The 22,826-nt window shown below is 37.3% G+C and overlaps 1 protein-coding gene across 5 annotated transcripts in view; it reads left to right on the top strand.

Annotated features, from left to right (window-relative positions):
- The window catches only part of LOC136097497 (poly(rC)-binding protein 3-like), a 518,562-nt gene that overhangs the window by 189,324 nt on the left and 306,412 nt on the right, over positions 1-22,826 (top strand). For 4 of the 5 annotated variants that reach the window (XM_071804363.1, XM_071804361.1, XM_071804359.1 and 1 more), the window contains one exon: positions 10,370-10,426. The exons of the other annotated variant lie outside the window; for it this stretch is intronic. The gene's annotated coding sequence lies outside the window, so the exon portion shown is untranslated. The remainder of the gene's footprint in view (positions 1-10,369; positions 10,427-22,826) is intronic. 5 annotated transcript variants of the gene reach the window in all.

Below are 22,826 nucleotides of genomic sequence, written 5' to 3'. Positions count from 1 at the left end.
TTTTTTTTTTTTCCTTAAGTAGAGATTTTTATGATAAAACTGTCAAAGCATGAATATTTTACCCTCTTTATAATGCTTTGTGAAGGAAGCTAATTTAATTTATGTAAAATTTTGTTATGGTTGAGTACTTTTTCAAAGATTGTTTGAGCTGGAAGTCAAAGTAACTAACAGCTGTTTCTCAGCAATACTGTTGCTGGGTGTGCAACCACATATAGCTGTGTGAAGTCCTTCAGTTGTGCATTTTTCCCATATTCTAGGAAAAATAGTAAATTATCTGAGACTTTTATTGCTCTGATTTCATATAAACTTGCAAATTCAGGGCTTGAAATGCATACAATTTTGCATAGCAGAAAGGTACATTTTCTTGGACTTCTGCAAGTGCAAAAGGAAAGCTTTTTTTTTTTAACTTTTAACTGGAAGAGCCAACCAAAAAATTGCTGCACCTGATAGCAGTGCCTGTGGAAGTAACAGTTATTCCATGCATGTGCAGTAAGCCAAGATCAGTTTGAAGTGTTTGGTACGTCTAACATCTACAGAGTAGCAGGGTTTATATTTCTCAGCAAAAAGTCTGATATCTAATCGATATTCTTTCTATGCTTCCTTCTCATCTATTGTGGATTTACAACTCGGAGTACTGGGAAATGGGTTTTTTTTTTCCGATGGTAAGGTCAAGACGACTCATTTTTTTCCTCTTAAATCTGGTGTACTTACGAGTCTGCTTTTTGTTTTTACCTTCCTTTTTTTTTTCCATTTGAATTAAAATACACTATTGTTTAATCATTCTTGCTTACAAACATTTTTTTTTGGGGGGTTATTTTTAAGCCATTACTACTTCAGTTATTAATACCACTTTGCCAGAGAGGACTAAAAATAAAATAAAATAAAAAAAATCTTCTGAAGCAGTTTTTGTATAGCAGACATAATTTATTGTATTACATGGATATTCTGAAAGTTCAGAGCAACACAAATTCACTCATTTTTAGAGGAGTCCAAGTATAGCAGTCAGGAAAACAGCCCTTAAAGAACAAGGACAAAACCTAAAACACCACAACAGTTCTGACTTTACAGAAGTGTGAAGCAGAACTGAGTACAGATCTAGTGAAAAGCCTTTCAGAGGTAGTGTGATACATGTGTGAATTAAAACTGGCTCAAAATTGAAGATATAAATTTCTTTGTTGGTAGTTTTTTTGTTTGGTTTTTGATTATTTTTTTTTTCCTGCACTGGTATCAAATTTTTGCCTGGATGGTTCTGCTTCCTCTGACAGTTTTAAACTTGCCCCAGCCCTACCTTTCCACTGCCAAACAAGAACTGTGTGTCCTATCTCTGTTGCTAGTACCTAATTTTCTTAAAAACAAGTCAGGTGAGACCAGAGCAATGCCCATTTATTTCAGATGCTGAAACACATGGGGTGTCATCACTTCATGCATCAGGCAGCTGCTTGTGAACAGTTGGGTCTTATAGAGCTGCTCCCAGATAACACACCCAAGGTACCTGAACTCAGAGTGGCATTTCTCTTTACTGCAGATATCACAGTGCTTGCTCTCTGCCTCCCCTGCAATTAAATGAAGAAAGAAAAGATAAATAAATAAAAAGCTGAGGAGAACACTTGAAACCTTGGCATTTATTTGGAAAAGCCAAAACATGTAGCCCTTATTTTTGCTGAGGAAATGTTTTAAATGTGGGAGAGCAAATCCCAGAGACTTGGAAACATGAAGGCAATTGAAAGGACTCTGAATTTTAGAAATATCTGATTTAGCAAATGTAGCAATTTGAGGTGTATATGTATTCTGAGAGTTTCACAGAAAGCACCTCTTCCATCAGCAGTATCGTTCCTATTGCTGTAATGAGCACCACTGCTCAAGGCAAGATGCACAGGCGCTCGCCTTGGAAGATGCTGAGCACCTGGGGAGGAGGCTCCTAGAAATTCTGCTGGTTCTTTTAGCCAGGGAAGTACAGTTGCTGGAAAATAGGTCAGTGCCTCTGAGTAGGTTTGGGGATTTGGGAGATGTGGGAGGTCTCTGAGCTGGGAATGAAAACAATGCTGTGGCTTCTACTGTAACAGCATGTTGTTTTTCCCTGCGGAAAAACAGTCTGCAGGTTTCTTTGAAATGACCAAGAGGATCTGTGGTTGTGTGATACTGTGTGGGCTGCCTCTTGACTGCACCTTTTCTTGCCTGCCCTTGGATGTTTAATTGAATTTAATTTCTGCTTGGATTTTGTTTAACAAGGTTTGCCTGGCTACAGGAGATGATGTGCTAAATTTAAATAGAAGTTAATATTGGCGTGGTTTTCATTTATGTGGTATTTCTTGCTGTGACAAATGTTGTTTTGAATACCTGACACTTTGATTCAAGACAATACAAACATTTGTATAAATGTCATAGTTTGAAGAATTTTTGTAAGAGATGGCATGTAAAAGTAGGTTGTTTGATAAATAATGGTGAAACATTTCATCAAGATCAAAGAAACTAATACAGCTATTATTTTAAAACAGCTTCATAATTGTAATTACATGTTAATTTTTCATCTAGTTTTCAGTTGTGAAAGAGCATCTAAACCTAAGAAGTTCAGGTGTCTTGCTTTTCTTATACTCCATGACTCTAGTAAAGGACTGTTTGGGAACTGATGTGCAATACTGAAGTTAATTGAACTGAAAAGGTGTTTTCAGCAATTTCATTGGTCACATTAAAAAAATAATCACAGTTTTAAACCAGTTTCTCCCAATTTGGGAAGTTGTCCATGTTGTTGAAATAACAATAAAAGTAGATATCAGAAGATGACAATTTGAGTCATCAAGCACAGGGATTGGTATCCCGCTGTACACATGCCTCTATGTGCAGGAGTTTTAAAGGTGTGTAAATGCTGGGACAGGCTGGGGTGGTTCAGAGGCCAGTTGTTGTGGGTGTGAGGACTTGTGGACTAAAGAGAAGAAAACCCTATGATGTCCAGTCTGCTTGAAGAGAAGGGAGGAGGAAGGCAGAGGGCTTTGTCAAATTTAAAAATAATCATTTTATCGCTTTGGAAAGTATGCCCAGGAAATCATGTCAAAACTATTAAATGTTGCCCCTATTAAGTCAAAAAGGAGTTTTATGGATGACTTTGGGACTTAAATTTCTGTGGCAGGAACTACTATGTGTATATGCTGAGTGCCGGTGTATTAAATTGCTGATTAAAAATTGGGTTAGTTATCAAATGATAGAACAGGGAGAAGAAATTTTCTTCTTTGAGGTTGGGGGGAAGAGAAGAAGCTTCTATAGCTATTTAACAGCATAATAGTGTGTTTGTTCATAAGATTCTTGTAATTTTAGTGCAATTACAGTGAATGTTGCAGTACCCATATAGGAGTAAGAACAATGCAAAGAACATTACCTTCCAATGTTGTCTGCTTTGCAATCGTTCTCATGGGAATTTTGAGTAGGCAATATATTAAGAAGCATTTGTCAACAAGAAACACCCTAAGAAACAGAGTTCACAAACACCATGTATGATTTTGAACTAATTATTTTTTATTTTATGGGGTTTTTTTTCCACTTCCTTTTATACACAGTACCTTTCTTTCCCCTTTTCTTCTTTGCAGGTTGACCACTTCCATTACTTATTTATTTCTGCTGAGGCTGGTGAGCTGGTTTGATGCATTTAGCAGTCAAAAGTGCAGTTCTGTGAGCATTTGTGTTGGCTGAGTAAGCAAAATGAAAGAAGCTGATGGTGAAAAGTGAAAAGGTGATTTACGCCAGCGTCATGGTGTTGTGCAGTAATAAAATACAGGGATTGTTGGACACATTATATTGCACAATTTTATAATTATAAACAATATAATTGGAGGCAGTTGAGCTTGAATGCAGCAGGCTGTTATTTAGCAATCATCTCTTTCAAGGCTCATTAAACACAGATTTATACACAAAATAAAAGCTTTACTCTAGAAAGGCTAAATATGTAGTGGCATTTATTCACCAAAACTTAATACATAGATCTAAAGCTGTCAACATCTATAATGGATTTAGTCAGTGGTTGTAAAAGAAGTTGTTCAGTTGGTATGACAATACCGAGCTCTTTGCCTTTATTTAAGATTTCTTTCTGTGATTTCATTTATATATCCATTTTGGAAGGCTAAAAAACCAGCATATATAGCTGTGATCTTGGATTTTGAAATCTGAGAAGCAGGTACACTATGAATAGCCAAAGAGTTTTGAAAGGTAACAAAGGTCTCTTAAAAATCATCAATATTTTGGCCATATGTTAACCCTTCAAAATTGTGTAATTCTTGAATGATGGAGGAGCTATGGGGAAGAAAATTAAAAAGCTGAAATATCTTATTGCTGGTATTTAGAGTTTTGGTGTGGCTTTTTAACACATTTAATTTTATTACCTGAAGTAAAATAAGTTTTTATTTTTAAAAAATAAAGGGAGAAGAGGAAAAAACAAACCCCAAACCAAAACCAGAACAAAATAAAAAAAATTAAAAAAAAAACACACCACCACCACAGAAGTAAGAACCTCTTAAGGTGGGGACATCACAGTACATGCAGTGGTACAGTCTGACTCAAACTTCTAATAGTTGACAGAATCATGGAGCAGTTTGGGTTCGAAGGGACCTTCAAAGGTCATCTACTTCACCCTCCAGAAATACAAGAGAGGAGGTGACAGAATTTTGGAATATAAATGGGTACGTATATAGAACCGAATTTTAGGTGCTTAAATATTTTTTGTTAGGCTTATTTGAGTATCTAGAGCTCTCATTGACTTGTAAATGGGGTTGTGAAACATCAGTATATATAACTAAGAAACATTCCTGAAGGACAGCCTGCAGGCCTCATATCTATGTACAGCTTAGCACTACAAAGCTTCTGACCCATATGTGCTAGATAAACTTTTGTATTTGTTTACAGTCTACATGTGAATTTTCAAATGCTTCATTTTAACGCTCTTCCTGACATGTTATTAGCTCCAGTCCCATTTTGGATTTCTGTGAAGCATGTTTAATTTTCATTCCTTCTTGAAGTGATTCAGGGAAGTCTGATAGAGACAGGGTTCCTGTGAGTTTTGCTGCACCTCCAATTAAACAAACGGTCTGGCGTGACACAACCACTGTTTCCAGCTTATGGTATCTGGCCTTAGCAGTTTGTGGATGTCAGCCTTTTGAGAAGTTACTGTGTTTTACATCACTAGCTTTCACTTCGCTACATCAGAAGTCTACTAGCACAAGAATTGCAGTTTACATAAGTTTACCACACTGGAAAATGTTAATATAATATGAGTTATTGTAGTTAAATGTTTTGAATGTGTGTGTAGTGTTTTGATGCTGATGACTTTAACAACTGTATCTCAGTTTAACCTTTGGTAACTGTGATGCACAGCTCTATTTCAGAGTTGCTTTGCTTCCCTCGCTTCTGCTTTGTTTGCTTATTTATCCAAATGTGTTAATTCACAGTGTTTCTGGGTCATGTTAGTGAATTAACAAGATCTAGCTTCTTATAACACCATTCTAAAACATCGCAGTCTTTTCTAGGTCTGGAAATAAAGCATTCCCAAATGCAAACCATGAAATCCAAATGCTGTTTGGTAAAGATGCTTTCCTTCATTTGCTTTTTATTACACGCACACACACACACACAAAAGTAAGTATTTTCTCAGTAGCGTAGGGACAGATGGTCTAGCAGTCTTCACTGGCCCCACTGTTACACAGTCTTACAACATTGCCACAATGGTTTGGCAGAGGGTTTTTTTGCTTTCTTTCTGTTATTTTATGCAAATGTAAATTCATGCATAACATACAAAGGAATTGTGATCACATGCTTGCTAATTTAAAGAATTTCAGGCTTAGATTTTCTGTGGTGAACTATTGTTATCTGATAAGTTGGGGGTGTGCATCATTAAATTAGTTTGGTTGTGCAATTTCTTTGTGGATGTATATTCATATTTTCAGACTGGTTACTCATTGTGTTCCGCAGAACAAGTGGAAAGTACTTAAACCCTCTAACTAGCTAATTCCTTAGGTTTGAGTAGTTAGTTTTTCTTGCGGTTTTGATTTTGTTTTCTTTCTTTTTCAGAAGACCATAGATAATGAACTTCAGCTGGAATCTTAGCTTGTTTTGCTCATGTTCATTTTGTATCTTCTGAGTACATAACTTGGGTACCTGGTCTTTATACTTTTTGTTTATATTAAACCCCATCTTAAAATACTGAGTTATGTTCATCAACATTACCTTTTTTGTTTCTGTCTGAAGTCCTCTCCTTCCAGATAAATTGCCAGTAGTCTCCTGGTGTGCTAGACAGAAGTAGTAATCCTTATCTAGTTCTTTAAGGCATTTCATGTCTAGCAAATAGAGCAAAGTGAAAATTTATCTCTGTTGATAACTACAGCAGAGTATGCTGACTTGTATAATGCGCAAAAAATTATAGTTAGACCGCAAATCACAGCACTCATCTTTCCATGTGAGTTTTGGTTTTTTGTTTTGTCTTTGAGTTACTTCTGATGCACCACTGTTACGAGGCAGTAATTGCTGGATCACAGGATTTTATCATCCTACAAGCTGGTGTAAAAGAAAAGCACCGTCATGGGATTTCCTCTTAAAATTCATGTTAGCAACATCTCCCTGTCATGGAGACTCATAAATTAAGTGAAACAAATATTATACTCAAACAAGGTTTATTTTTGGCAAGCCAGTTAAAGCTGTGTTAACACCAGTTGATTACAGATTTGAGATGGGAAGGGGAATCACAACTACACAGCTGACTTAGAAATTCCAAAGCTTTTTAGAAGGGTAACCCAACACCCACAATCACTCTCAGACTCTCAACCTGTAGGAGTTACTTTGGGAGGTGTCCCGACCCAAGGGGAAAGTCCCCGACTGCAGACCCAGTGCTGCAAGGAGGTAGAACTCAGTTGGTCCTCCAGTGGGGCTCCAAATACAGCCTAATTCATTCTGATCTGTGGCCAAATATGGTCATATTAGGCCCCATCAGTTGAGGGTCTAATCTTCTGCAGGACAACAGTCACCATGCAGATGTGACAAGAGCCAGCCCATACAGGGTAATAGCTATGTTTGTGGTCAGCATTCATTGCAACTCAACGGCTGGGGGGCTTGATCTTTGCTGGGGTGCTCCACATTCTGCAAGGCAAATCCTGCCTTGAAAGACACTGATGGAGCACCTCCACCACAGAAATCTCAGTCTTTGGTTTGCATGATTTTCAATGTCTGTCTGTCCTTTCCATGAGGGGGAGCAGTTTATCCTCTAGGACCTCTAGTTTTCCCCAACTTAGCCCATCATGACCACTCATGGGGAAGCTCTGCACAGGGCATGAGCTGTGGTTAAACAATACTGTGTTTTCAGAGGCAGTGTGATATCTGAGCACTTGATGTTTCCCATACTTGAAACATGAAATAAATGTCTTGTCTCAGATATTGAGGAATAATAACTTAAAGTTGAGGATCTTTAAATTGTTATATGAGGCAGTACAGAACAACACATACTGTAAGCATAAAACAAATTTGAAGAAGATGGGATACCATTGCATGTTTCATAGTACATATTATTCAATGAGCAATTTACTCTTTTTTTGAAAGCTTTAACTCTTCTAAGAAATTGGATGATGGTTTGTGTGACTTAAAAATTTTTCTGATTGCATTCATATCAGCTTTTATATATTACACTTCCAGTTCTTAAGGTCTACTCCAAAGATAAGATGTTCCCTATTGTAAACAGCTGTACTGCAGACAAACAGAGCACTGAGCGAAAATAATAGGGTTGATTCAAGGAATTTTCCCCTCATTAGTAATGCATTACCTTGTGCTGTCCACTGAAAGGTGGTGGTCTTTCAACAGAAAGAAACAAAGAAGATTGAGTCATGAACTCTATCTTGATTTCAGTTCTGCATATGAGAAAACAGTAGTTGTGAAAGTAAAAGAAAAAAATACTGTGTATTAATTGTGTGTGTGTGAATTTTCAAGGTAATTTTTAATCTAGATGAACATATGTATCAATGATTGAATAGGATGCTAATATATTTCTGTCATGCTGAGGTTGATTCATAAACCTTCCTGTAATCAAAAATGCAAATAAAGAGAAAGGCACTATAGACTAAAAACTTCGTAAGTAATATTGCTAAAGACATTATAGATCTTACAGCATAAAAAGAAAATTTTCCTTTTGTCTTTAGCAAATGGACGTTAAAGATGTAGTGGATGTAAAGATGTAGAGGTTGCGAGAACCTCATTTGTGACTGTTACTAGACCAGAGCCTGCTCAGGCACCTGAACCATCCGCTAAAGTCCACAGGATTTGGGCACCTGCAGGGAAAAGCTGAAAGACATCCTTCAGAGAACAGCAGAGGAGTAAAGGGGTTGGTTTAATTTCCTGCTCCTAATAATTTGGAAGACAGAGGTTTGACTGCTTCCTAGGACCTAATGCAAGTATTGCTTCAAAGTTATTCAAGCCACAGAACTAAGGAAATGTAGACCAAAGTAAAGTGTAGCTTAAAGATGGGTGGCAGGATGGGGAAGTTATCGACTTTGGGTTCTTTGTTTGAAACCAGTGAATGAATTTAAGCTGAGCTTCAGAGCATTGTCCAGCTGGCTTTAAGCTCATGTGTTTTAATGACTGAAAAATTCCCTAGGAAAACTGTTGTAACAGCAAACAAGCGATGCAAATCAGCAGAAAGGGCTAACCGTGCAACTCTGCTTTCATACAAAGGTTCCAGTGTGTGACAAAGCAATTTGCTTCCAGGCAATATCAGAAGCTTGATGGTCTTTATCTGGTCCATTAGAAATCTTCTCCTCCTTTAAACATTTATTCAGTTCTGCATCTCTTTCCTCTTTATACCATGCAAACATGGTGCGATAGCATTACTCCTGAGGAAGTTTCCTGATGCATTATAAAACCAGAATGCTGGGGTTTTTTTGTTTGTTTTTTTGTTTGTTTGTTTTGGTGGGGTTTTTTTGTTTCCCTTGGAATATACAAAAGAATGTTACATTTTACTTTATTGTTTGCATTTGGCTGTGTGTCAACACAGCTCCCCAGAAACAAACAACTCAAACCATGGAAATAATCCCCGCTCTCAACTCTCCCAAATAACTTTTTTCCCTTTCTTTTTTTTTTTCCCCCTTTCTCCTTTATATCCTAAAATATTGATGCCTATAATCCCTGCCCAAGGCAGGGATATGAGACCTGCAGGATATCTTCTGCTATTCAGGTGCTGCTATAATTCCCTATCAAGTTAATGGAAGTTCTGCCACTCAATTGAGTAGGAATAGGATTAAGCCTTTGCTTACTGACCTTATTCTGATGCAGTGGAGTTCCCTGTACCCATAAAACCAAGGGAAAAATAGGAAGACCAAGTTAATATAGATTGAGTAAAAAAATCAATGTTGGGTATCATAGGTTAAATGTTCCTGACTTGCATATCTTTTCTTAGCTTACCCTGAAACCAGATCTCTTGCACTGCTTAAGTGGAGACAGTGAAACAATTTAAATCAGTAATGGTGGATTCATGTTTTGTGCTTCACTTCAGAGGTTATTAATATAGCACACTACAATTCTGTAAGCCAAAAGATTTAGATTGTGTATTGTATCATCTCAAACTCAGATAACAAAAGTTCATGTTATGTTGTTGTCATGCTAGTAGAGAGTTAAAACCTGAATGATTTTATTTTCAAAAACAATATTAGCATTAACAATATGTTTTATATACATTAATTAGGATTGGACACCTTTTAACTTCTGCTTACTTACTAGTGAACACAGACTGACATGGTCTTGTTTGCCTTTGTAGCTCAAGAAATTTCAGTACAACTGTTCTAAATCTCAGTCATGTTGTGTGAATATAAGATGATTAAATACTGGATAAGAATATTAAATACTGGACAGCTATGATATTCAGAGAGATATTTTTTAAAAATGTAAATAATATAATGGTGCTGGTGGCAGAAAACAGATCCCTCATCTTCCTGACAGTCCTTATTTCTTTTCAATCCTCTGCTTTTCCATTCTGTTCTTTTGACTTTGAGAGAACATATGTAGAAAGGAACTAAAGGAATGAGAGCACATTTTACTTCCTGGTCTTTCCAGATTTGTTCAAAAGGCATCATAAAAATTTGCATGTATAAACTTTTTACAACCAGAAACCTTCATTTTTTTTGTAAATCTTTCTGAAATGCTTCTTAGAATCAAATGCTGAACCTCAGTGAACACTCTGTATAAAGTTTAAAACAAGATAGGCTATTCATTGAGAAATCAAAGTTTTGGGATGTTAAGCTCTCTGTAGTGACAAAGTGCTTTTTGTTCTCCCCCACAAAATGTGGGGCTTGTTAACCTGTTCCAAAGAGGGCAAGACTTTATCGTGGGTGAAAATGTATTCCTTCATATCCAACAGGTCAAGTTTTCTTCAGATTGAGGTGGAATCGTGGTTCATGGACATCTGATGTGATAGGTAAGTTGATTTTGATGTGTTTTATTACATCGCTGCCACATGACAAATATTGATGTTGATTATATTAGTGTAAGTGCAAACTATAGATTTATTACCTTATTTTTTTACTCTCACACTGATTAAGTAAAACCAAAATTTACATCCTTTTTCTTTCTTCCAAATCACACTTAAAAAACAAGCTTTAAGTTATAATTAATGAGCTTCTTATTCAGAAACAATATATGGCAGGAGATAAGTGAATTAAAAAAAAGCATCTTTGACATACCTTATTTCTGAAATAGATGGTAAGATATTTCAGTGTGAAAAAGGATATTTGGGCTTATGAGGAAACAGGTCAGAAAATCTGCTATAATTGATGGATAGTCCACATGCTCATAGAGTAATAAATAACTATTTGGGTGTAGTAATAGTCAATGATGCTAAACTACTTAGTAGCAGTGTTTCTTTTATCTTTTCTCTTCAGATATTTAATCAGATGAACAGTGTTGTAAAGAAGGTATCTGAGCATGTCACTAGTACATAAGAGAGGCTAAAGTAGGGGTGGAAGTTTATATTGTGCAGTTCACTGAACTTTATTATTCATGGCAGCTGTTTAATACTTAGGGCATAGATCTACAGAACTGTTTAGTCTTACAATCATGCAACAGGGGTGTGACCAAGCAGGAATTTTGACTACCTTGGCGTATGTGAAACTGCCCAAATTCCAGAGGAACAGTGGAGAGAAATAGCAGATTGTTTGATCTAAGTTTGCATGAGGCACTAGAAACTTTTTGTCTCAGGGACATCCATTGTGGAAGTGATTACTGGAAGTTTGTGGCAGTCAGAAGCAATTGAGTAATTTGGGAGTTTTGTGCACTACTTGCGTCACTCAAGCAGATGCATTGTGGAGAAATGTATTTAATTGGATGGAGTTCATCTGACAAATAAAGTTGAAGTGAAACAGTAGAAATTTATAAGTATGCAAAACCAACTGGAAACTACAAATAACTATTAGTTTGTCATCTCTGAAATCCAATTTAGGAGACTACTTAATGATGTCATTTTTCAAGTCTGAGGGTGACATTTTCTGAAGTAATCTAGACAAGATATGTATTCCTGGTAGGATTTTGAGTTCTATCTACAGTCCATGTTGTCTGTATTCTCTTCTTTTATGGTTAGGATTAAAAAATGATGGTAGAAAAGTGTCAGTTCTTTCTCTGCTAGTTTGAGCATGATGATAAATTTGTAGAACTTTGTTGATAGTTCAGAGCTTTCTTTTGATGAAGCTGTGTAGAAGAGAGTTTAACTCCAGTTGATTTTACTTGTATCACTTCTTTGCCAGGTATCAGTATGGAGGCTTTTAACTTGCATTTTTCATTCATTTTAGTACAGACCATCAAAGGCAAACTGGTAGCACCAGTCCAACACTGGGATGATGAAGTGACAGTAAATTTAATAATAGGAAACGTAAAACACATAATAATATTTTTAGCGCCAGAACGGTTTGCCATCCAGACCTGTATAGCCCACATGGATTGAGTAGCTTCTAAAATGCCAGCATGTTGTGATTTATAGTTCAGAAAATCATCCCTTCCTAGACAAAAAGAACCTTAGTTTAACTTTGTGTGCATAATACATCATAATAAATTATACAGGCAGACACTTAATGTGGTCTGAGCATAAATATCTCAAATGAGATATGCACTCATATTGCAGGATTGCACGAGAGAAATTTGTGTTGTGTAAACGTGACTGATAATACTGGATCAAATCGATATATTTTTTCCATTGCTGTGTTGTCTTTTATTGTGGATTAGATAAATAATTTCTTGCTTACTTGTGGGAAGCAGAAAAAGGAAAAATGGTGTTGCAGAAACATGTGGATCTTTGGTTCCTGGCAGAAAGGGAAGGATTAATCTCAGCAGAGGACACCCCATGAGCTCATCTTTTCAGAACAGTTTTTCTTCTTTGTGTGTGTGTGTGTGTGTATCTCCTCTATATCATAAAAGATCTAGGCGTTTCATAGCCAGATCTTTCCTTAAAAGAGACAGCATTTAGAGGGTAATGTTTCGGAAGGTCTGATCTTGAGGAAATGGAGTACAAATTGTGCTGCAGGCTGAAACTGGAAACATGAGGATGACAGAATAACAGTCTGTGACATACAAATGCTGTCAAGCCATGGAAGACACAACATTTTTCAAACTAACATTGTTAATGTCCTAAAAAAAAAAAAAAAAAATTAAAAAAAAAAAAACCAGGAAAATAGATGTCAACCAATGGATTTGATGTGTATGTAGCTTATTATGTGGGAAGAGGGATGTGTCTTTAACATGCTTAGCATATGTTAACCAGAATAACTGAACACATGAAGGAATTTAGAAATATCCAGGTTTTATTCTTAATGGTAGTTTTTAGGTGTGTTTTTCCTATATCGCTTTGCTTTTAAATTGATAATTGAATTATTTATACAGTGATGTCACTATTTATGGTTCAGCAGCCATCAGTTGAGTACTGTTCCTCAAAGAAATGAGCTGGAAGTTGAGGAAAACTAAAATGATCTTTTAATGAAGACAGAGTTCCTGAAAACTAGAATATTTCAGTTCTGTCAGTGTTGTTTATATTTGGGGGATATTATAATGTGCAGAGGCCCAGAAAGATGTCAGTAAAAATAAGAATTTGATACTACATAAATACTGAAGATCAGAGGTGGTGTTTATTTTTGTGTTGGGGGGGCAGGGGAGGGGGGAGTGTTGTTTTGGGGTTTTGTTTTGTTTTGGGTCAAGGTTTGTTTGGTTTGGGTGTTTGGTTTTGGTTTTTTTTTTTTTAGTTGATGCTATTGTGCTTGATGTCTCGCTACTTTTCCCCTTTTGTTTCATGGCAATCACCCAGTTTATATTAATGACTTTCTCTTTATCCGTTCTCATAAGGTCATCATTTGATGATGGTAACTTAGTTCAGATGAATGATTCCATAAGTTGATAACTTTTGGCTGGTGGACTGCAGGGTCAGGAAACTCGCTGTTGTACTCTGGCTGAGATCAGGAGTCAGTGTCAGGTTCTGTTTATCGCGTGGAGCTGAAAGACAGTGTTTCTGCAATAAGACCTCACCTGTAGGTGGATCACTCTGATGCTGTAGCACTGGAAAAGAAGGAAGGCAGAAAACAGAAAGAGATAGAAGTTATTCTTGTGTGATAGGGTTTGCACATGAACTTTTTCCTTTGCTTACTTTCTCAGCAGTACTTGGTCCTGTGCAGTAACATGTGGAGCTAGCTGATCATCAGTCAGGAGGGAGTTCTTGCTTATTCTTCCTGTTTTGTGGCATCAAACATGCAATTTGGAGCAAGGCTGGGGTTGAATTTTAATAACCAAGTGGAGTAGTCTGTACCTTCTACAATGAGGACATGTACTGTGCTTTAGTGTCTCATCATGTTGGCTAGCATGGCATATTTGACTGAGCCTTTGTTCTGAGAAACTTTTCCATATCTCCTTGCTATCATATCTGCACATGTGGCAATACTTGTACTTAGAGGATTTCTTGCTAGTTCATCTATGAAACTTTGGTGTCTGCTCTAGCAGTTTCCTTGGAGCAGATGGACCTGAAGAGAGAGGCAAAGCTCATTGTTGTAAAGGAAAGATATCATAGGAAATCTTGTAAATTACTGCATTCTCTAATAAATTCATTACAGTGTGAGAGAAATCCTCCTGAACAGCTATGTTACGTCACCTTTTCTCAGTCCACACCCTGCCATTCTGCTACTGTGGTTATTCTGAGGATCCTCTCAGGTTGGCTGATGAGTTACTTGCTGATGCCATGGCTCAGCAAATCACTAGGTTCACATTCCTGAGACCTTAATGAGACTTAAACACATGCTGAAATGCTTTTTGCTGAACAGTTGCATAAGTGTGGGTGGAAATAGTAATGTGGCTTTAACTATTATAATAAAAATTAATTTTATGTTAAATATTCTCTGTTTGAAAATTGCATGCATTTTAAAAGCTCTAGCTTTCACTTATGTCATATGTATGCCTCATAGATCGAGTTTGGAAATATTACTGATAACACCACTGGGAAATATCATTTAACAAGTTTCAAGTTGCTACCAGCCCTGGGTCACTATCCTTTTTGTGCTCTTTCATTAGTTCATGGTAGGAAAAGGATGTCACGTGCTATGAGGTTTTGGTGTAATTTGGGAAATCAGCACATACAACAGACGTATTGTTTGTTGTCTGCAACTGCATTGAGATTTTCTTTCTGCAGCTGGACAAGAAGAGAGAGCAACTGTGAGAGCATATGTGCTTGAAAGCTTGTAGTCTCATAGCGTGGCAGATTTGGCACATGACAGGAGGGTTTTTCCCAGGGTGGTTCTTGTCGATAAGGATTTCCTTGACCCCCTCCTTCTCTTTGATGCCAGCTCTCTCGCTAACCTCAGAGGAAGGGATAGGGGATCGGGAAGCTGAAGTCCTTCTGAGCTTTTGACATTTATATTGTGAGACAGCTGAGATTGAGTTCATTTTGCTAAGCTGCTCACCTATAATGGATCTGTCACAGTGGCTTGACAATGTATTTGGGTCCATTTTGGGTAGCCTTTGCTGCTCAGTGCTCTCTCTGTGCAAGTTCCCAGCAAACCACTCAGATTTAATGTTGTTGAATAGTGACCCCTCCTCTCCCCTTCAGAATGTGTCTGTCCTTTTCATAGGCTTAATAGGCAGTTGTCTGTTGCAGCCGTACTTGACCTTTGAATTAGTATCAAGTAGCTGAGAGCACCTCTCCATTTGACACCAATTTTTTCTTGTTTGACTGTCATAAAGAAGACGCAACCAAATAATGGAGGTTATTTTGTGTCAAACTCTGTTCTGTTTTTTTTCTGGAATTAAAAATCTGTTTGAGTTTCTGGTTTGTTAATAATTTACAAACAGTTGTTGGTTTGTTTCTGGTGTAAATACACGGTGAGGCTGGTGGGAAGGGAAATAATGGTATCGACTGAAAATCCAATGTTCCTGCCAACTGTGTCTGGGAAACCAGGTTAGTTTTCAGAGACTGAAGCTGCTAATAAACCAGGAAAGAAATTATTGCTTTTTCATGTCCAACCACTAATGCTGAAATTATGTAAGTGCATTTAACTCCAAGTTTAGGTCCAAAATTCTGTGTTTTCTGTTCAGGTGCAGACTTACTTGAATCTGAAATACAGTTTCAGTCCTAGTGGAGCAGGAGGATGTTCTACCTTCTCCCCAAGAACATAATTTTTTCCAGTTCAGACCACTGAAAAAACTTGCAGGAAGGTATCCATTTCTAAATATAGTAAGTTGAGCTACAGGCTTTACCAAGGTCTGGGCAGCCAAGTGAAAACGAAGCCACTGACTGACTCTCTTCTATACTAATTCATCTCCCAGGTCTCTCCTTTTTGGATTTCATTTCTTTCCTTGCCTCTTCCTCCTCCCCCTCCCTTCAGTGCTGCTTTTATTTTCACAATAGTTATAGAATGCCACCTGTCTGTTGGGATGTAGCCTATATAGCGTAGCTTATACACGTTTTAGTACACCTGTGTAAATCCTTAGGCTTTCAGGTCACATTAGAGACTTTGAAACAAGCTTGAGTTCAAAAAACCGGCAACTTTCCCAGAGAGTGCCAGTCACCAGAGCAGTGCCCCGGTTCCAGGTTGGGACTGCACTGTGTGTGGAGTTTAGGCTTAATAGGATATCTTAGTATTTTCCTCTTTCAACCTATGCAGCCTCATCTCCAACAATACAGTACCGAACTGCTATTTTTGTGTTTGCTGAGGCAGATAGAAATAACACTGCTGGTCAAAGGGTGATGTTTTAAGGGGTGTTTCCTTTCAAAAGAGGCAAAAGTTCAATGGATTTTGCCATCAAAGTGTGGCAGTTCAAAGGTAACTATGAAGACAGAGTGAAGCTCACTTCATTCTCAACAAGGTGCATTTAGCAAAGCTGTGCTCTGAAGACTTTCTCACTGGTGAAGCTAACTGTAGGAAATAAAAATTTCTGTACCTGATGCTTCTTTGTAGCATGTTTTTGTGCCATTCTCTCCCAGAGCTGTCCATCTGTGACTTTCTAATTTGCACAATATTGGTACACATGCTGTTGGTCTTTCATTACCTCCCCTTGCAAATACATCTGGGAGAGAGGGAGAGCACTTGACAAATCCACTGCTCTTCTGAGACTTTTCCAGCACTTGCAGCATGTGTGTTAATTGTAAAAGCTGGAATGAAATACCTTGGGCTGCACTGACTCATCGTCTGTTTTTTCAAACAGCATATCTATCCCATAAATCCTCTTAGAGATAAATTGAAAAAGCCTGTACAAAAGATACAGCCTGGATGTAATTACTGAGCCAGTGTTCAACATCAGCCCATTACGCATGTATCTTTTTATTTCTGCTTGAAGATACACTTGACCAAACACCATCTTCAGCTGCTGAAATGCAGCATTGGGAGACAGGAGACAAACCTCCTCAAAGGGGGGTCCCTGAAGGAACAAAAACCTTCTGTGGGTGTAAGGTATGGATGGAAACAGTACTGCTTCTTTATCAGTGTCATTTAAAGCCCATTTTTAGTTATGCCTACAAGAGAAAATTGACAACCCTGTGGTAAAGCAGTGGTGTGTCAGAGACTTCAGTTCGCAGATCATTCAAACTAAAGATTATCAGGAGGTGCTGACCTTGCAGAAATGCATATGCGCAAAAAATTCTGATTCCATTTTTAAAATGGAAGATGGAGACAAAACCAAGGCACTTACTCAGTCTTACAGTAAATTCATGTATTCAGCAAGGAAATTCATAGAGTTTGGATTGGAAAACACCTTAAAAGGCCATCTAGTCCAACCCCTGCGATGAGCAGGGTCATCTTCCAACAGATCAGGTTGCTCAGAACCCCATCCAGTCTGGCCTTGCATATCTCCAGTGATGGGACATCTGCCTCCTCTCTTGGCAACCTGTATTTTACCACCCTCATTGTAAATGTAGCAAGCTTATACTGTTCTGCATAGAGAAAGTAGCCAACCTGGTGTGTGTGTTTGGTTTTTTTAATCCCCTCCTTTCTAAACTACTTCTCATGAAATTATGAGCATTTGCCATTTGGGAGTGGAAATACTGCACAGGGAGTGAAAAGCCTCAGCTGCTTTTATCAAATGAAATAAGTGTGTCTAAAAGGCCTCTGCCTAGATGGCTTCCAGAGGGCTGTGGAGCACGCTGGCTCTGTGTACACTGCACTGGTGACTGGAGCCTGGAGCCCAGGTAACATGTTGGTTTCCCAAATAGTCAGTTGCTGGAGACATTTCAAATGTTTGATTGTCTTCAGAATGAAATCTTTCTACACAGGATTGATAAATATTAATTTAACTCTTTGTGTGAAATAGTTGCAACGTGACTGGAGAGGAGCCTGTTTCACAAGGTCTGATTGTGCTATCACCAGTCGGCTGTGTGTTACAGCCGTGGGATTATAAGCGATTTTGGGCAGATAGATAAAACGTCTGTTATTTTGCTTTGTATTGTGGCTGGCACAATGAGGCCCTGCTGCTACCTGGCTGTGCTGGGAGCTATCAGCCTGGGAGAACTATAGCAGCTAGGAAATTTGTAAAATGCACAGACAAGATGTCCAGATAAAAAGGGTACTGAATCAATGTGAAACTGAAAGGCTTTTGAGAGACCTTCTGGTTAAACATTTCCTACTCTTCTGTGTTGTTTCATTCCCAAAAAAAGCTTAGTTTGTCCTGGAAAAAAAAAAAAACATTTCTTCTGTAGAGAACAGTCGTGGTTGCAAAGTCAAAATTGGATTTTGTTCAAGATAGATATTTTTTTGGCCTTCCACTTTTCATATTGTTGACGGCATCATTTTAGTTCAATATCGTCTAATGTGGAAAAATCAACAATATGAAACGTTTTTCAGCATTTTGTGATTTGCAAAGTATTCTTTCATGTTTTCTTTTTTTTTTTCTGAAGCAACTTACATTATACCCCATTTCATGAGTGGAGTCTCAAATGCCTTAGAAGCCTTTGTTTTGTGAAGTTGGTGAAGAGTTTCCAAGATAGAATATTGTTTAGTTGTTTAGTCAATTCCAACATTGCTTTTGAATCTCAAAGTATTTAGGATTGTCATGAATACATTAATAAGCTTCTTCCTCTTAAAATTTTTTCATGTCCTTGTAAAACAAGAGCTCATCTCTTTATTATTGGGATTATCTTTCGAAAAAACAACAGCAGCAAATTAAGAAAAGCCAACAACAACCAAAAAAAAAGAAAAAAGCTAAACCACCAAGAATGGTGTAACTGTTTCTTTGTTATCAGGAGTTTACTGTTTATCATGCTCTTGAACTTGCAATGTGGTAGTTTTCTTCTCTGGCATCATAGTACAAAACTATAAGTCATCAATTAGAAATATTTGCAATATTTTCCTCGAAAAATGTTTAGATTCTATCTTTCCATTGATGGTTGTCACCAATGGCTTTGAACTTATGAATGGTGTTCTAAGCGCGCTTGCCTAGAATTATATGCAAGGTATGGAAAAAGAGGTCAGACCTTTACTTACATTAGCTGACAAAATTGGAAAAAAACCCAGGAAGCTTTCAGTGATACAGGGCCCTTTCCAGATGAGTGAACATTTCAGTAAGAGCAAGGTCATTCTACCCCCACCCACTGACTAGGTTGTGTGGCACCACAGCAGCTGTTTTGTAGAACCTTTTTTTTATAGTGACAGGCAATGCAGCAGTATAGAGATTTGGAGGAGGCTGAATGCACCAATAAGTTTGTTTTCCAGGAGAAAAAAAATGGGAGTAAAGCTTGATAAAATGCAGGGGTTGACAGCAGTTATGTGACCTCCTTAATAAAGTCTCTGAATTCTCTGGGCAAGGACAGTGGTGGAAGCACAATCCAGGACTGATTACTTGTAATGTTCACCTTAGATTAATCGAGTTGTGGAAGGAGAGGACCTGCAAAATGTGAGGTTTTTTGGTCATGGATGGTGGTAGTTTTTTGTTTTGTTTTCTGTTTTTTATTCTTAGTAAAATTAATTAAATTAATTCAGGTCTCTGAATTCTAGGACTGAAAGCTGAAAGCCATTAGTACAAATGAGCACCCATGTCCTTTGTTCTGACTTGGTATCTGCAGAATATCACTTGCAAAATCGCAACAACTGCTAAAGATTGGTGGCAGGGAAAACAAGTGTTACCTATCTGAAGAAAGGACCTGTTGTAGCCTAACTGTAGTTAAATATATGCTGTCTTTACCAGGAACATTTCTTCTAGCTGGAGTTGTCTCTCATGTAAATTTCAAAGGCTGGAGATATTGCAGTTTTTGTCATATTTCTTTACCTTTGAAGGTTTCAAAATTTCTTGAACAGTTCTAAGAAAGAAGAAAGTTACATTTAAATATACCCATGATTCAGTATATTTCAAATATTTTTAAAGCCTGCGTTTTGCGGTTAGCGTGGCTTTGTTTATTGCAAAATTGTTAGTAGAGAGTGAATCTGAGCATTTTGGCTTGAAGTGACAGGTTTAATATCTTCCTTTCTTTGCCTTCCAAAAGACTACATTGCTTTTAATTAGCTGTAGTCTCTTTGCTAAGTAGAATGGAATTGCCCAGCTGTGTAGGAGTTGTGGGCCAGCAGTAGGTATTGGAAGCTGGAAGCACTGAGACGCTCTTTCCAACAAAAGCATTCATAAGCCAATCTCATGTTGAGAGTGTTAAATAACAGCGGATCACTTAGATAATTTGCAGATCTGGACTGTAACCATGTGTCTTTATCTGGCTAAAATGTGCTGGGTTTTGGCTTTTAAACTTAATTGTAGTAAGACATGATTACTGAGAGTTTGCAGATTTCCCAGTGTGATTGCATGCTGTGATCTAACAGCAATGCCATTCCTATCTTTACCAAGAATACTGGGTAGTGTTTTAGCTTCATCCTTCCCTGGCATTTGTTTGATGGATTAATTTGGTTCTTTCTCTAGACTTATTTGTGGAAGACCAAACAGCAAAATCAATGAGTGCTGTTTGACAAGCTGATGATCATTTATTGTGTGCATAAATTACTTTTTCTTCTGTGTTACACAGTCCTAAAGCTGCATTTAGAGTGAAATCACACAGTCTCCTCATACTTACAGCTGGCATAACTGTGTGTTATAACTTATGCATAAGTGGACTGCATGTTTAAGTTTCTTTATGCCATCTGGACTTCATTTGGAAACATGAGCTGGAAAAATGAGTGGAGAGTGACCTAGCTTCTAAATTTAACTCCTGAATTAAGATTAAACTGTTAAATTCTGTTTCCTTTTTTTGTGTATATAGTTGATTCATCCTTAAAAATAGTCACACACAGGTATTTAGCACTTGTGTACAGAAAGAAATCTGCCTTTAGTACTAAAATTAAGTCACTTTTAACAACTACATTGTCTCAGATGTGCAACCCCATCAGGACAGAAACACCTTGTGGCAAAAGAGCATTAAACATCCAATTCTTTAATATCCTTTTTATTCCATAAAGCACATAATTTGTACATTCATTTTTTATGTATGTATACATGATCCTACAGTAAAAGCAAGGTACAATATTCTGCTGATTTCACAAGAATTCATAAGCATTACAAATAATATTATTTTTATTTACCTTCTGCATAATTACTTATGCAAGACTAAATACTTATTGATTTTAAATCTAAACAAATAGTTTGAAAATGGTCTATCATTTTTTTATTTAGTTACAAAAGAACAATTGTCCTAACAAAATGTGTAAAGAAGTTTTCTTACTCTACTGTTTGATCAGCAGAAATCAGATTCTCTCCATGTCAAAGAAAAATCTTTCTCCCATGTATTTACTGTCAAAACGCTTAGTTTGCTAGTCCTTTGTTGTCTTCAAGCTTTAATTAGTTTTTCACTAGGTTCAGCAAATTACTAGAATGAGTACTTTAAATGTGGATAACAGAGAAATGACCAAATTGGGTGATGAAACCAAATGATTAAGGACAATGAGAACTAAATCTTGCTGCAAAAGTTATAAGAAAACTTTGTTATAAAGTGTTTTTTCAGTAAAATAGCAGATGAAACGTCATATTCAAATAATGTGAGTAAATCGTATTTGGAAACAGCCTACAGGACATGTGTTGCATTGACAGTCCTGAAATTAGCTATTAGCGTTTAGACAGTAGATTTTGGAGAAATGCTGTATTGTAACCCCTTGAAAATGTCTCTTCAAACTCAGCAACAGTCGAAATTTGGCTCTAGTAAGCAAGAATACTGAACAAACCAGAAAACATCATCGTAGTGTTGCATATATACTTGCAAGAATAAAAAAGCTGGCAATCAAGAGTATGAGACAACTTCCATATATGAGGAGATTAAGCTCACTGACACATTTCAACTTTACAATAAGCATATCTGAGCAATAATAACCCAGAATTTTATCTAACCTTGGGCAGTGTGGAAAAGAACAACACAGACTTTTGTGTGTGTGTGTGTCATGATGCAAAGAATCAGGTTATCAAACATGATGCTTTAACTTGACAGCTTTAAAAAAAATTAAAACTGTTAGAAATTCTTTTACACGAGCAGGTTGTTAAGTCATTTAATGACTTCTTGGCAAAAGTCCCCTGAAGTGCTATCAGAGCAAAAGCATAGACACAAGCTTTGCCTTGCAAAGTCCCTTTGCTGTTGAGGAAATGTTGCTGCCCACCCTTGCTCATTAACTCTTTCCTTAGGCATCAGTTGCTTGATGGTGGTAGTCAAAGGCAGAGCAGTGAGTAGCAGACATTGCATCTGTCTGAATTATTTTCCTACTAATGCCATACATTTTAACGGTTGTTTAAAGTGCTTAAGTGCTTGATTTGATAGATGAAGGAACTGATTTCGTTAAAAATATAACATCTGTATATGTTTCACAAAAGTGTCTTAAAATCTGAACTACACTGGCCTGCCAGTCTAGGTGCTGGTTTTCTTTACTATCAGCTTCACTATCCTTGTTTTACCTTTTGAGCACATAGGGACATGCAGTTCTAATGGACAGGGCCAAATTGTATGAGGTACAACAGGAGCTCATTCGCATTCAGGTTGTGCAGGGCAGTGAGAAAATGCTATTCTATTAATACCTGTCTGCAAGAAACAATAACGTTTTACAAGACTGACTTTTAATTATGTCTTTTGCTTGGGTGCAGAGCAATCCCTGGAGGATGACTTTTCACTTATTTTAAAATAGAAAGCAGCAGTGCAAAAAAAATCATATTCAAGGTAGAAGCAGTAGAGATTTGGAACTTGTTGACTGGCTTATCTTCCTTGTTTATTTTGAGTTGAAGGAATACTATGTCTGAGACAACCATTGAGGAAGACAGTTGTAAGTATTAGAGAGTGACATTTTAAAAAATTCTGATTCTACAAAGGGACTAATCAAGATGATGATTTCCCAGCTTTGGAGTGAGGCAACTGA

The sequence above is a fragment of the Patagioenas fasciata genome, chromosome 2 (genome assembly GCF_037038585.1).
Source record: "Patagioenas fasciata isolate bPatFas1 chromosome 2, bPatFas1.hap1, whole genome shotgun sequence".
Taxonomy (NCBI): Eukaryota; Metazoa; Chordata; class Aves; order Columbiformes; family Columbidae; genus Patagioenas; species Patagioenas fasciata.
The sequence above is the reverse complement of the archived record's forward strand: the minus strand, read 5'-3'. Positions and strand labels throughout refer to the sequence as shown.